The 12,500-nt window shown below is 53.6% G+C and overlaps 3 non-coding genes across 3 annotated transcripts; 1 reads left to right on the forward strand and 2 right to left on the reverse strand.

The window, feature by feature from the left end:
- Positions 1-152: 152 nt before the first annotated feature.
- On the reverse strand, positions 153-305 carry LOC140214891 (5.8S ribosomal RNA). The gene has a single exon (XR_011891818.1). It is a non-coding gene; the product is annotated as a 5.8S ribosomal RNA (ribosomal RNA).
- Positions 306-1,871: 1,566 nt separating this feature from the next.
- LOC140214897 (small subunit ribosomal RNA) lies at positions 1,872-3,686 on the reverse strand. The gene has a single exon (XR_011891824.1). It is a non-coding gene; the product is annotated as a small subunit ribosomal RNA (ribosomal RNA).
- Positions 3,687-8,530: 4,844 nt separating this feature from the next.
- On the forward strand, positions 8,531-8,722 carry LOC140214895 (U2 spliceosomal RNA). The gene has a single exon (XR_011891822.1). It is a non-coding gene; the product is annotated as a U2 spliceosomal RNA (small nuclear RNA).
- The last annotated feature ends 3,778 nt before the right edge of the window (positions 8,723-12,500 follow it).

Below are 12,500 nucleotides of genomic sequence, written 5' to 3' on the forward strand. Positions count from 1 at the left end.
AATTGGCACAACGGTTTGCCACCGTCTCCCTCTCGTGAGGCCGCTGGCGCGTGGCTTTAGCGCTCAACGTACTGTCCATGATGCCGACGCGGTCAAAACGAGTCGACGGACGCACGTTCCCTGTGCGCCGAAGTCTCTCTTGATATGTGATCCGACCCTCAGACAGACGAAGCCAAGGGAAGACCCAAGGCCGCAATGTGCGTTCAAAGAATCAGTGCTCAGTGTGTCCTGCAATTCACACCAAGTCTCGCAGCTGGCTGCGTTCTTCATCGACCCGAGAACCGAGTGATCCACCGCTTAGAGTCGTGAAAAATAGTTTGTTCAATTCAGTACAGTACAACCAGGGTTTTAGGCACGTGGCGTCTCCCTGTGTGTGGTTTCGAAGAGCGCCTTTCGGCGTGCGCTCCTCCAGTCTCGCTCTTTCGGCGGCCGCGTCTCAGCAGCTGAAAGCCTAATGGCACTCCACTCCTGCTACTCGCGCGTGTGTTTTGCGCCCACGCCTTCCTCGCTTGCCCTCGAGGTAGCTTATGCCGTTTGCGCGCACTCGAAGCCGGTTTTACCTGCCATCCAACCACCGGACCCGTGTGTCTCGTGTGCACGTTCACATCGCTCCACTAAAAATTGCAAAGAGCGACAGAGCCATGATTAGGGCTAAGCCGCTGTGAGTCTTTAACGGCTACACGGCCACGGGCAGGGCTTCACCCCCATCGACGTGCTTCGCTTCAGTCAGCAGTAGGTTCATAGAAGGGCCTCAAACACACACACACTTTCGCATCGGCAGATCGCCGCAGCATAACCGCTGTTGATCCAACAGCCTACTTGAGACGAAAGACAAGAGCCCGGCGCGCGTACTCGCGCAGCTCTCCAAAACCACTCGGCCAGTGCCAGGGACGGCTCCTGCGCCGGCGCCACAACAAGTCTACTTGAGGCGGAAGACGAAGCCAGCAAGGGCCTGGCCGCAAGTGCGTTCGAATCCGGGACTACAGTCCCTCGTCCTGTCCGTACTTCCTCTTCGACGTGCGGCGCCTTCCAAGCGCACAAGTCCGCTAACCGCAGAACGCTTCCGACGTAGCAAAGCCGCGTTTCCTTCGGTACTTCGCAGCAACGCCGCCTTTCCCTCGGCGGCGGGCGAATAGCCTGCAGACGTCGTCGCATTAAACCGCGATCTCGACACCTCGCGCGTCACGAGCAGGAGCCGACCGGCAGCCTCCGGCCCTTTCGGACTCGGTGGCATTTGCCGCGGAGGACGGGAGAGCACTTTAGGCCACGGTTCCTTCCGTACTTGGCAGCCGCACCCTCATACCGACAGTTCATGACCGACCGAGCGCCACACCGTTCCTTTAGTACTTGGGCGGCAACAATGTCGGGTCGTTACTCCATACTCGCCGCAGGAAGCGACCGGCAGCCGCCAGACTTTTCAGACTCGGCAGCGTTTGCCGCGGAGGACGGGAGAGCGCTCGCACCACGGTTCCGTGTGTGTACTAAGCGGCAGCGGCATAGCTCTCGACCGTCAGTTCCTTGACCGACCGCACGCTTCGCCGTTCCCCTCGTACTGGGCAAAGCAGCAGGTCGGGTCGTCTTACTCCCATTCCGCGCAAGAGCGCCAAAGCGGACAGAAAGCCCACCCAGTGTGCGTTACGCCGTTCTACCGCGGGCGCGGCCAAGCCAACCGTCCAAGGTTGCAGCCGGCGTCCACTGGGCGCAACAAATTTGGCACGGGGCGCCCCTCAAAATTCAGGCAGTCCCCGGCATGTTCGGGTATAGCCGTCCCCGCGTCCAAGCGGGGCCAGCGGCGGAAAGCGTCGGGCGCAGCGAGCTGCTTCACCCACACGGGGTAGAAACAATGGCGCTCGCCACCCTTCACAATCCGGTAATGATCCTTCCGCAGGTTCACCTACGGAAACCTTGTTACGACTTTTACTTCCTCTAAATGATCAAGTTTGGTCATCTTTCCAACAGACCGGCGCAACCGAAAGGCCGCGCCGGACATCGGTCCGAAGACCTCACTAAATCATTCAATCGGTAGTAGCGACGGGCGGTGTGTACAAAGGGCAGGGACGTAATCAACGCGAGCTTATGACTCGCGCTTACTGGGAATTCCTCGTTCAAGGGGAACAATTGCAAGCCCCTATCCCAATCACGAAAGAAGTTCCACGGGTTACCCAGTCTTTTCAGACAGGGATAAAGACACGCTGCTTCCTTCAGTGTAGCGCGCGTGCGGCCCCGGACATCTAAGGGCATCACAGACCTGTTATTGCTCTGTTTCGTGCGGCTAGGAGCCGCTTGTCCCTCTAAGAAGGTTGTAAGGTGCTGGAACCCCGCACCTATTTAATAGGCTAGAGTCTCGTTCGTTATCGGAATTAACCAGACAAATCGCTCCACCAACTAAGAACGGCCATGCACCACCATCCACCGAATCAAGAAAGAGCTCTCAATCTGTCAATCCTCCCAGTGTCCGGGCCGGGTAAGTTTTCCCGTGTTGAGTCAAATTAAGCCGCAGGCTCCACTCCTGGTGGTGCCCTTCCGTCAATTCCTTTAAGTTTCAGCTTTGCAACCATACTTCCCCCGGAACCCCAAACACTTTGGTTTCCCGGAAGCTGCCCGCCGAGTCATTTGAGTAACTCAGGCGGATCGCTGGTTGGCATCGTTTATGGTCAGAACTAGGGCGGTATCTGATCGCCTTCGAACCTCTGACTTTCGTTCTTGATCAAAGAAAACATTCTTGGCAAATGCTTTCGCAGTAGTTCGTCTTGCGACGGTCCAAGAATTTCACCTCTAGCGCCGCAATACGAATGCCCCCGTCTGTCCCTCTTAATCATTACCTCGTATTCCAAAAACCAACAGAACAGAAACGAGGTCTTGTTCTATTATTCCATGCAAGTTTATTCAGGCGACTCGCCTGCGTTGAGCACTCTAATTTTTTCAAAGTAAAAGCACCGGCCTTCTCGAGGCACACAATGAAGTGCACCAAGAAAGGACCGGCATGATGTTCAGTCCGAGCCGTCGCATCGGGTAGATGCACTACTCGTCTGGAACTGAGATCCAACTACGAGCTTTTTAACCGCAGCAGCTTTAGTATACGCTATTGGAGCTGGAATTACCGCGGCTGCTGGCACCAGACTTGCCCTCCAATTGATCCTCGTTAAAGGATTTAGAGTGTACTCATTTCAATTACGGGGCCTCAAAAGAGTCCCGTATTGTTATTTTTCGTCACTACCTCCCCGTGCCGGGAGTGGGTAATTTGCGCGCCTGCTGCCTTCCTTGGATGTGGTAGCCGTTTCTCAGGCTCCCTCTCCGGAATCGAACCCTGATTCTCCGTTACCCGTAACAACCATGGTAAGCAAGTAACCTACCATCGAAAGTTGATAAGGCAGACACTTGAAAGAAACGTCGCCGGCTCGTGGCCATGCGATCAGCACAAAGTTATCCAGAGTCACCACACAATACGGGCCGAAACCCGATCGATCTTGGTCTAATAAAAGCACCCGTCGCCCAAAGGGCTTCAGGCTCACTGCATGTATTAGCTCTAGAATTGCCACAGTTATCCAAGTAGGAAGAAACGATCTAAGGAACCATAACTGATTTAATGAGCCATTCGCGGTTTCGCCTTATTTCGGCATGTACTTAGACATGCATGGCTTAATCTTTGAGACAAGCATATGATTACTGGCAGGATCAACCAGGTAATCGTTCAACTGCGCGTCCAGCCTTTCAAGCAGGCCGGACGCCGTTTTTGCGATGCCGAGGCCACCTTCAGGCGCCCCAACACGCTTCGTTCTCGCAAAGGGTAGCACTTTGCACAGTCCGAGACGACGGCGTTCGAGCTCGCAACGGCGCCCTCCCCGCAGGGCCGGGTATCGCCACGCGGCAAGAAGCACGCAACATTCTCGATAGACCGGTTGTGTCGACTCGATCGCGGCTTGCGGTTTCTCTCGAGCCCGCAGCACTGGTGGACCGACCGACACTTGCAACGTAGCCGAGACGGCAAAGCCGCTAGGCGACGGGTCACGCCCGCGCCTTCGGCGCTTTCGTATTTGATTCGTCCGAGGACGATGCGGAACACACTTCGATATCGTGGAAAAAGCGTCGTCCGACAACCAGCCCCTAACGCATCAAGCGGATGAGGCTGCAGACGTCAGCTGTGGGATCCACGGGAGCGATACCGGGGACACGCTTGACGGGCACGAAGCCCGCCGCATATCAAACACCCAGGTCGCTTTGGGGGCGACTGCTCTCTGGGACCCCCATATAATAGCAGCGATAAGTACCCAGACCTCCATGGGGCCGTACTCGTGCCACTTTCGACGAGCGTTTGGCGAAAATCGTGCCGCCTCGTAACGCCGCGAGCAAGATTGAAAGCTTACGTCGGCAGCACAATGCCGAAGTCGTGAAAGCGCAGCGCGTCCACCGAATGCGCGAACGGCAATTTCTCGCCAATGGCCAGTACGGTTTCCTGCACAATTGCCTGTCTGTCGCCCTACGGGGCCCCCGGCCGATCGATTCGAGGCACGCTAGCACGGCCCCTTCGCCATTTCCGAGCACGAGTGCGAACAGTGCGGGCGGCGTGCTCGACGCCCCGGCTGACGTCGTTTCGGACTTTGTCTCTTCGCGTGCTCGCGGCAACGCCGCGGCCAACGACGACGTCTGCGCGGTTCTTTGCCGGTTCCCGGCGTGCTACAGTGCAGCCCTCTGCAGGGTGACACCGGCTCCGTCGTGGCCGTGCGGCGGCTTGTACGCAAAAGTTGCGTCAAAGGCGTCGCGCTCGCGCCGCCCCGGCACACGCGGTTTCGGACTTTGTCTCTTCCAGCGCTCGCGTAGTCGTGGGCACGATTGTCGACGTCGCAACGGTGCGCGGACACCGCCACGAGCACGCGCAAGACGAAAATCGCACTACGGTACAATGTCGGCCGGGGCCGTACGGCCCCTTACAGTAGCAGCGATAAGTGCCCAGACCTCCATGGGGCCGTACTCGTGCGACGCGGCGGCGTACTGCGCCGAGCCGAGCGCCAATATTTGGCTTTTGCAGGGCGGATTCGAGCTCTGGCGATCGCCGCGGTACCGCCGCTCACCGATTCAAGGCACGCTAGCGCGGCCCCTTCGCCATTTCCGAGCACGCGTGCGAACAGTGCGGGCGGCGTGCTCGACGCCCCGGCTGACGTCGTTTCGGACTTTGTCTCTTCGCGTGCTCGCGGCAACGCCGCGGCCAACGACGACGTCTGCGCGGTTCTTTGCCGGTTCCCGGCGTGCTATAGTGCAGCCCTCTGCAGGGCGACACCGGCTCCGTCGTGTCCGTGCGGCGGCTTGTACGCAAAAGTTGCGTCAAAGGCGTCGCGCTCAGCGCCGCCCCGGCACACGCGGTTTCGGACTTTGTCTCTTCCAGCGCTCGCAACCATGTCGGGGCCGACGCCGACGACTGCGTGGTGTTTCAACGATTGCCGGCGTGACACAATGCAGCTGCGTGCGGGATGCCAGCGATTCCGTCGTGTCCGTGCGGCGGCTTGTACGCAAAAGTTGTGTCAAAGGCGTCGCGCTCGCGCCGCCCCGGCACACGCGGTTTCGGACTTTGTCTCTTCCAGCGCTCGCGTAGTCGTGGGCACGATTGTCGACGTCGGAACGGTGCGCGGACACCGCCACGAGCACGCGCAAGACGAAAATCGCACTACGGTACAATGTCGGCCGGGGCCGTACGGCCCCTTACAGTAGCAGCGATAAGTGCCCAGACCTCCATGGGGCCGTACTCGTGCGACGCGGCGGCGTACTGCGCCGAGCCGAGCGCCAATATTTGGCTTTTGCAGGGCGGATTCGAGCTCTGGCTATCGCCGCGGTACCGCCGCTCACCGATTCAAGGCACGCTAGCGCGGCCCCTTCGCCATTTCCGAGCACGCGTGCGAACAGTGCGGGCGGCGTGCTCGACGCCCCGGCTGACGTCGTTTCGGACTTTGTCTCTTCGCGTGCTCGCGGCAACGCCGCGGCCAACGACGACGTCTGCGCGGTTCTTTGCCGGTTCCCGGCGTGCTATAGTGCAGCCCTCTGCAGGGCGACACCGGCTCCGTCGTGTCCGTGCGGCGGCTTGTACGCAAAAGTTGCGTCAAAGGCGTCGCGCTCGCGCCGCCCCGGCACACGCGGTTTCGGACTTTGTCTCTTCCAGCGCTCGCGTAGTCGTGGGCACGATTGTCGACGTCGGAACGGTGCGCGGACTACGCCACGAGCACGCGCAAGCCGAAAATCGCACTACGGTACAATGTCGGCCGGGGCCGTACGGCCCCTTACAGTAGCAGCGATAAGTGCCCAGACCTCCATGGGGCCGTACTCGTGCGACGCGGCGGCGTACTGCGCCGAGCCGAGCGCCAATATTTGGCTTTTGCAGGGCGGATTCGAGCTCTGGCGATCGCCGCGGTACCGCCGCTCACCGATTCAAGGCACGCTAGCGCGGCCCCTTCGCCATTTCCGAGCACGCGTGCGAACAGTGCGGGCGGCGTGCTCGACGCCCCGGCTGACGTCCTTTCGGACTTTGTCTCTTCGCGTGCTCGCGGCAACGCCGCGGCCAACGACGACGTCTGCGCGGTTCTTTGCCGGTTCCCGGCGTGCTATAGTGCAGCCCTCTGCAGGGTGACACCGGCTCCGTCGTGTCCGTGCGGCGGCTTGTACGCAAAAGTTGCGTCAAAGGCGTCGCGCTCGCGCCGCCCCGGCACACGCGGTTTCGGACTTTGTCTCTTCCAGCGCTCGCAACCATGTCGGGGCCGACGCCGACGACTGCGTGGTGTTTCAACGATTGCCGGCGTGACACAATGCAGCTGCGTGCGGGATGCCAGCGATTCCGTCGTGGCGGTGCGGCGGCTTGTACGCAAAAGTTGCGTCAAAGGCGTCGCGCTCGCACCGCCCCGGCACACGTGGTTTCGGACTTTGTCTCTTCGAGCGCTCGCAGCGATGTCGAGGCGATCGCTTACGTCTGCACGGTTTGCGGTGTGCTACAATGCAGCAGTCTGCCGCACTACACCTCTTGGTTGCCGAGGCCAGCACGGCAATTTACTGAAGCGAGCGCATTGCGCCCAGGCGGCAGCGGACTTTGTTGCTTCGGGAGTGCTCTTGCTGTAAAATTTGAACGGCTGCAGCTGCGCGAAGCAAGTGTACCTATTTTCACTCTCTCTCTGTCTGCCTTTGAGGCGACTGTAATTTCACTTTAAACGCAACTGGAGGCGGGAGCAACCTGATGAGAGTAGGTGGACTTCGGTACATGTAATTTAGAAATTGCTTTCAAGCTTTGAGGACATACACCTTCGCGCCATCTGCTTTCCCCGTCTCTTTGGCACTTTATAGTATGTGCTGCATGCTCTGCATTCCAAAGAAACACGCCTGTCTCTCTCCCTCTCTCACGTTCTTCTTCTTTTTGTAGCTGCTGTTGTAGAAGATGCTATGCTCTTTAATCGCTGTAACATAGAGTGCTTGCACAAGCCAACAACTTTTGCGTGTTTTTTTTTTTTTTCTCTTCCCAAGACGTTTCTGCCATTATTCACTAACTCTCGTTCTTAGTATGCAATGGAGCGTTAGCTCACGCCATCTACCTTTCTTTCTGTATTGCAAAGTCCGCAGGTTTTCCTAGTTCCGTACACAGATGGCGCCAATGCGTTTTGGCGCCAGGTTCGAACGACCTCGCTCTACTCGTGTTTGGCATTTGAATGTTTCAAAGGGGTTTGCGACAGGGGGTGGTTCTTGTGCAAGGCTGAGCTTTCCAGCTGCGTTTAAGCTATGCTAGCATGTGTGCGTATATATATATATATATATATATATACTATATATATATATATATATATATATATATATACTATATATAAATACACAAACACACACACACACACATGCATATATACATACACACACACGGTAATGGTAAAGATGATGAGGTAGCACTTTTTTTTTTCTTTTTTTTACAATGCCTGTGTTTCAGATGGCGATCTTTCTCCCCTCTATGTTTCCGGTTGGAAGGAGTGTGCAGCGTTTTCTATATTTATTTTGTCATTCACTTCTATGTTGCTCGTCTTCGTACATGGGGCATGCTACCTAATTCTACCGGTCGATTCGACACGTTGCGATCCGTCCCGGCCTGTGCCGTATCAAAATTTTCAGTGGGCCTTGCGGTAAATAAAAAGAAATGAAGGAAATGCGCGTAGTATATTACAATTGCACACGGGCTTGAAACGAAGCCCTCAAGGAAGGTCACCTTGAGCGGTCGCATTCAGACGGAAGTAAGCATTCCCCTGGCGCGTTTTTTTTCCGCTCGCCTGTTCCGTTTTCTACGAGGTTGCCTTGGTTGGTTTCGCGTTACAAGCAAGCTTGCACTCGGGTCTCGTTTCTACGCGACAGCGTTTCGTTAACAGCGAAAGACTGAGGCGTTGCGAATTCATCCGTGAGATAGGGAGCGTTGAGTCTGTACACAGGCTGAATTTTATAATATTGCCCACGCTGTTGCTGAGGTTACCCATGTCGGCAGGGCGCCCACAAGGCAGTAGTACAATGAAGTGAAGTGAAGGACATCGCTTCTCGGCCTTTTGGCTAAGATCAAAGTGTAGTATCTGTTCTTATCAGCTTAATATCTGATACGGGTTCTATATGGACCCACGATATTAAACCTATTTTTGGAAGTTGGCGGAGTGCTTGAAGCCTGCTTCACCTCCGCCGCAGGTCGGCCCGGTATTGCACTACCTCCGGGATCGGCCCCGCTCACTTAGGTGAGACTTCATTCAATCAAAATGAAGAGCACAAGCTCAACGCGAGCACTGACTTGACACGCACCATTCCTATACTACACGCAACGATGCCGGTTCGCGGACCACGAGAGTAATTAAACTGCCACTCCATCTGTGTGTAGCGTCGCACTTGTTGCGTCGCAAATGGGACAGCCGCTCCAGCAAATTTCTAGTTATGGGCTTCGAGAAAAATTAATGAAAGCAAAAGAAAGAACCAGAATTCCTATTTGTCCGATGTCTCTGAATGATTGTCTCCTGTAAAGAGCCACTTGGGGGGATGGGGGGTAGGATTAGCCGTGGGGTTCGCAATCAATATGAATCCCACTCAAAGCCAACACTGGATTTTGGAGTTCACTATCGCTTGGATCCGTAAACCACCGCGCCCACGCAAGCTCGCCCTGCCGCCGAAATCCGCTGCCCAAGTGGAAGAAAGATTCCCTATGAAAGAAAAATAGAGTGCCCGATTTCTGGCAACTACTGTGCAGCCTTTGTGTACACATTTTCGCAGCAGTGGGACCGAGCGCCTCGAAAACAAACTTGTCGTATGCCCGAATGTGGCGAAATATATTCAAGGGTTAAAAGGTGCCTCATCTTTCTAACCTGTATGTTACGAAGACCTGTTGCTACCTTTTCATCATGAACATCATCATCATCATCATCCTGGCTACGCCCACTGCAGGGCAAAGGCATCTCCCATGATCCTCCAAGTACCCCGGTCAGGTGCCGATTGTCGCCATGTAGTCCCTAATCTAATCTGCCCTCCTACCTTTCTGCCACCCCCTGCTACGCTTCCCTCCTCTCGGAATTCAGTCTGTAACCCTTAATGGCCACCGGTTATCTTCCCCCCAGATTGCATGCCCTGCGCATGCCCATTTGTTTTTCCTGGTTTAAACTTTGGTGTCATTAACGAGCGTTTGTTCTCGCACACCCCAATCTGCTCTATTCCGATCCCCCCGTGACGCCACACCCATCATCCTTCTTTCCAGAGCCCGTTGCGTCGCCCTCAGTTACCCTTCGGTAATCCTCAAAGCTTTTTGTTGGGACACTCGTGGCATCTTTCTCGTTTAATGAAGTCAAATTTTTTTCAGTTTTGGGGGAAAACTCAATGAGCTAGGCGCGATTGTGTCCCTGGCGCCGCTCTCAACAAGATGGCGGCGCCCATGCTTTTTGCCTGCAGGTTCGGCCCTACGCAGAACACGCCTGCCGGGCAGTGTAGCCACGTTGAAGGGGCAAAGCGTAGTGCAGTGAAGCGCTTGCTCGGGCGAAAAACGCAAATATGAGCCAAACAGGAATTTCCATTATTGGAAATTCCAGTTCAGTTTGCGCATTGCGTTCGCCTAAGGTAAAGAACACAAATGCGAGTGCCACAGCAGTCAAGTCAAAGCTTAGGATTGCGTACCATTTTTTTTTTTTTTTTCGTGCCTTTTACTCCTGGCCTGCGTGGCCCTAGCGCGCATGCACACGAAAGTAATGAAATGGTGAAAACACGAAATAATGCGGTGCGGCTGTATCATATCTATTTTGTGCGCTTTGTTCTTTGTGGACTACAGCGGTGTGCGTCATGAGAAAGTTTCGGTGCCCTTCTTGGGTGACCAGTGAAGCTATATTTAAAACCACATTGATTTGTACGGTTATTGCTACAAACTGCGTGTGGGTGTTTTTCTTTTTCGCTGCCAACGATGGGTTATCGCAACCGCGATCGGTTCTGCTGCTACGCTAGACGCGTGCTTGCCAACGGTTGGCTCTATACGCGACCCGCGACGCGTGGTCGGCACATTCAAGCAGTCAATTGCAAACCGTTCCAAGAAAAAGGATGTACTCCACTTGCCACCTAGTTCGACGATTGTACTTTCTGACCCTCGAGGAAGCGCCGCCATCCCACGTTTTCTATAATACGATAAGATTCAGAGCGACCGCGACCACTTGTCTTTGTCAATATCTCGGAAACGCTTTCTTTTTCTTTTTTTTTTTAAATCCAGATACTCAGACGCGCCCGTGTTCACGCGCACTTGCTCTCTCCGATAAGCAGGGAAGCTCGGTTGGGGTGGTGTCGGGCCTTGCGCATGCGCTGCTGAGCTCGTCGCTTCGCCGGCCGGTCGATGCTGGCGCGGTACTGGTAATGAACTTCGACGTGCATGGTGAAACGTCACTTTGTATTGCCACTGTAGACTAGCAATGCAATGTGTTTGCGAGCGATTGGATAAATGAGAAAGCGTGCACTGTCTACAGTTTATGCCCCTCTAGAGTAGTGGAAATGTTGCTCCAAGTGTTAGGTTTGTAATTTGCGCCTACGAACATGAACTAAACAAAGAAAATGGTCTGCAGCCGCCTTCGCTTCATAAAATTCCCGTACGAAGAAATTTCCGTGCGCGAATGAGAGAGCAAAAGAGAGAAACCATGCTAAGAAGAATGGCTGCCTTTTACGTGATCTCGCGCATGAAACCAGACGATGGATTAATTTTAGCCGTTCATTTTGATTTGCCGAATGTAAACCGGAACACTTTCTCCACGCGGTCTTCAGATTTGAATGGCAATCAATCACATCCTTTCTTTTTTTTTTTTTTTCTGTTTCTTTCTATCTGGAACCGAAAGAATTCAGAACGCCATTTCAATCTTAGATTCGATTAGATATCGTGACTGGTATGCTGAAATATCACGCCTTATCTGGTGTTAACCTTCTTGATCACGGCAATAAAAAATCGCCAGTTCCCGAACTTTAATCGCGCCGAAGATGAACCGATATGCTGGATTCTTATTGTCATGATTTTATAGAAAGCGCTGGTTCTATGGCTAGCTTTGAGGAAAAGAAAAACATCGTTCAGGAATGTATAACTCTAAACAACTAAAAAAAAAATCTGCCGGCAATTGGTACTACAACGAGAGTACTGAGAATACTGGAAAAGATGAAATCCAATCATGCTGAACTGAACTGAAATTATTTCATCAAGACATGCCCCGAAAAACGTGGCCACTTTCAATGATAATTTCAAATGTGATTTCTTTCTTTTTTTTTTTCTTTTTTACGACGGATAATAATTATCTTTCCAATGGCGGATGTGAAAATTTCAGAGCACGGCATTTTCGAAATCCCAAGGCCCCGGACGCATTCTCTCTTCTTTAAGTATTTTGGTGGTGCACACGGAGGAAAATTTCGCGCACGTAATTTATAAACTAGTAGTTGATTTTCTAGAAGAACACAAAGTGCTGACAAACGGCCAACCAGGACACAATTAAATTGGTATTACGCACGGTTTCGAAGCCGCGGTAACAAAAGGGTAACAAAGGGACGTTCATTTCGTGGTGTGGATTTCACGTCTCTCACAATAAAAAAAAAATAATAATAAAAACTACTGCATAAAATAGGTTTTCCCAAACTGGATGGTTTCGATCAGCTTTTGAACAGCCCTTCCTTAAATTGAGTTGGCGTTGATTGAGCAGGTGCGGGCCTCTGCTGTTTTGGATTTTTGTAAATGGCATCAGTACTGGACAGTCCGTTCACTTGAGGATCAAAGGAGAAACCCCCCAAAAAAATATCATATCGTGGTGAGAGACGTGGCAGATGAGTACAATTATCGGCAGAAAAAAAAAAAAAGGAAAACCGCCTCGTACTCAGAAGCCGCTCCTCTCACGTGTGAAGCTTCAAACAAATTGTTTTTCTTGAGACGCTCTATAAAGTTATACACAGCTCCTTAAATGCAGCACCCGCACACAAAGCCAAACGTTCCAAGCTGGAAAGAAAGCATGAAATTCGCGGTG

Source organism: Dermacentor andersoni, unplaced genomic scaffold (genome assembly GCF_023375885.2).
Source record: "Dermacentor andersoni unplaced genomic scaffold, qqDerAnde1_hic_scaffold ctg00000725.1, whole genome shotgun sequence".
Classification (NCBI taxonomy): Eukaryota; Metazoa; Arthropoda; class Arachnida; order Ixodida; family Ixodidae; genus Dermacentor; species Dermacentor andersoni.